Source organism: Hylobates moloch, unplaced genomic scaffold (genome assembly GCF_009828535.3).
Source record: "Hylobates moloch isolate HMO894 unplaced genomic scaffold, HMol_V3 SCAFFOLD_3157, whole genome shotgun sequence".
Lineage (NCBI taxonomy): Eukaryota > Metazoa > Chordata > Mammalia > Primates > Hylobatidae > Hylobates > Hylobates moloch.
Genome location: NW_026655432.1, coordinates 3,994 through 7,055, shown reverse-complemented (window position 1 = coordinate 7,055; position 3,062 = coordinate 3,994). Strand labels below are relative to the sequence as shown.

The 3,062-nt window shown below is 45.1% G+C and overlaps 1 pseudogene; it reads right to left on the bottom strand.

The window, feature by feature from the left end:
• Positions 1–1,834: 1,834 nt before the first annotated feature.
• Positions 1,835–2,435, bottom strand: LOC116464566 (high mobility group protein B3-like; annotated as a pseudogene).
• Between the last annotated feature and the right edge of the window lie 627 nt (positions 2,436–3,062).

Below are 3,062 nucleotides of genomic sequence, written 5' to 3'. Positions count from 1 at the left end.
TTTTTTTGAGACAGAGTCTTGCTCTGTCACCCAGGCTGGAGTCCAGTGGTGCGATCTCAGCTCGCTGCAACCTCTGTCTCCTGGGCTCAAGTGATTCTTCTCCCTCAGCCTCCCTAGTAGCTGGGATTACAGGCATCCACCACCACATCCGGCTAATTTTTGCATTTTTAGTAGAGACGGAGTTTCACCATGTTGGCCAGGCTGGTCTCGAACTCCCGACTTTAGGTAATTCACCTGCCTTGGCCTCTCAAAGTGCTAGGATTACAGGCGTGAACTACCATGCCCAGCCTAGGAGGCACATTTCTACTCCCTCTCCAACATTTATTTGCTTCTCCCCACAGGAGGAGGAGTAACTAATACTTATGATGGTCTGCTTTTCATTGGTCCCAATTCTGGGCCAGGTTAATATGTTCAAGGTCACTGCAAATAAATGATCTGACCTCTTGCTCCATTTGTCTGTACAAATGGTAAATATTTTGTTTCCTGCTTCTGTGGCCAGGTCATGGCTTCTCCTGCCTGTGGCTGGATGGCTAATTCTGTCTAAATTAGGAGGAAGAAGTAGGAAGTCCATTTTGGCCTTGGGGCTCTTCTATGTTCTCCAATACAGCATTAATATTAGCAAAGCTCATACTTTAACTCCTATCTCATTCTGTATATATTTCATTTTTTTTAAAAAAAGTGATACTGTTTATTTAACTTCAAAAGCATTTCAGCATTCTAAACATACAAAAGGATAACAGAATGTTGCAAATCGTGTTTGAGTACAGAAGGTTCTTGAACTTTCATTGATGCAGTGGCTCTTTGCTTTGCTGACAACGAAGAGTTCTATAGTTTGTTTTAAAACAAACAGTTTAAAAACTACCACACACACAAAAAAACCCAAAAACTTCTCATGCCAGCTGACCCCACTTTGTTCACAGCTAAGATGGCAGCAGAATGCTACGTCAATATATACAGAAACAAGACAACCGGAAGCTAAATGGATGCCCCCTGCAGAGTCAACAGGTCCAGCCTTACACTGCATGCCCTGCGCTACGGCCCCTCCAAAAGGCATCTTCCCCACAGCCTCAACACCAAGCAAGGAGCATCAAGAGTTTTTCTCGGATGTTTTGTTCTTTTTACAAACTATAGATATATACAGTTGACAACTCAGGATTTCTAACCAATAACCATATGGTTAACACCATCTTACGAAAAAAAAAAAAGCCAAAAACATTATTAAGTGCCTTCCCACACCAACAGCAAAGTGCACAGGGTGAGGAGAACAGCAGAGTACCTTTTCATTTTAAAAATGTTTGGAAATATGTACAATGTTGATACAGTTTCAGGGTGCTCTGGACACCCATGGCCACATCACATAAACCACTGACAATCTCTAGAGCACTTTGAGAGACTACAATATGATCGTGATCAAATTTTGCAGTTAAGCCTAATGAGGGCAACAGACACTTCTCAAATAAGAGATGTGTCAATTACTGCGCTCCAGCCAGCGCCTGTAATCCTTCCACTTTGGGAGGCCGAGGCAGGCAGATCACCGGAAGTCAGGAGTTCAAGACCAGCCTGGCCAATGTGGTGAAACCCCATCTCTACTAAAAATACAAAAATTAGCCAGGCATGGTGGCTCATGCTCGTAATCCCCAGCTACTCGGGAGGCTGAGGCAGGAGAATTGCTTGAACCTGGGAGGCAGAGGTTGCAGTGAGCCGAGATTGTGCCATTGCACTCCAGCTTGGGTGAAAGAGCGAGACTCCATCTCAAAAATAAAACAAAAACAAAACCAAAAAATTATGGTGCTCCCCTACTCTAAGGTATTCACAAGGAGACAGATAAACAGTTTTAAAATTCATCCTCCTCGTCCTCCTCCTCCTCTTCTTCCTCCTCGTCTTCTTCATCTTCCTCTTCCACCTTTATCTGGGCAACTTCAGCAGGACTCTGCGCCATCAAACTTTCCTTTCGACTTATACTCAGCAACATCCTTATACTCTTCCTTCAGTTTTGCTGCGTTACTGATGTAAGGCTGCTTTTCACTGTCATTTAAGTTATTCTACATCTCACCCAGCTTTTTCGCCATGTCTCCAATACAGATGCCAGGGTTTGTGGGTTTTATCTTGGGGTGGAATTCTGAACAGAACAGGAAGAATCCAGATGGTGGCCTTTTGAAGGTATTAGAATCCTTCTTCTTCTTGCCCCCCTTAGCTGGTCCATAATCCTTCATTTCCTGATCATAGCGTACTTTATCCGCCTTTGCCAATTCATCAAATTTAGACTTGTCTTTCCTGGACATTGTCTTCCACCTCCTGGAGCACTTCTTGGAAAATTCTGCAAAACTGACAGGGACCTCTGGGTATTTCTTCTTACGTTCTTCTCTGCACGTCTGCACAAAGAAGGCATAAGCAGACATCTTGCCATTTGGTTTCTTGGGGTCACCTTTAGCCATCCTGGCTATATTGTTCACTAGTCTGGGCAGCGCAGGGCATGACACGCAGCTCTGCGCCCCCCAGCCTCGTGCTAGCTGCCTCCAGGAGCTGCCTCCTCCTTCCTTTCTTTCCTTTCTTTCCTTTCCTTCCTTTCCTTCCTTTCCTTCCTTTCCTTCCTTTCCTTCTTTCTCTCTCTCTCTCTCTCTTTTCTTTTTTCGGAGTCTCTCACTTGTCGCCCAGGCTTGAGTGCAGTGGTGCGATCTCAGCTCACTGCAACCTCCGCCTCCTGGATTCAAGCAATTCTCCTGCCTCAGCCTTCTGAATAGCTGGGACTACAGGTGTGTGCCACCAGGCCTGGCTATTTTTTGTATTTTAGTAAAGACAGGGTTTCACTATGTTGGTCAGCCTGGTTTCGAACTCCTGACCTTGTGATCTGGCCACCTCTGCCTCCCAAAGTTCTGGGATTACAGGCATGAGCCTCCATGTCCGGCCCTCCTGTATATATTTCTTTATTGGCTCAGATTCCTTAGGGAAGGTGATTAATTAGCACCCTTGATCCCCTTCCCTATTATGTACATAGCTTTCCTTTGAAGAGGATCCCATCACACCACACCACACACACACACACACACACACACACACACACA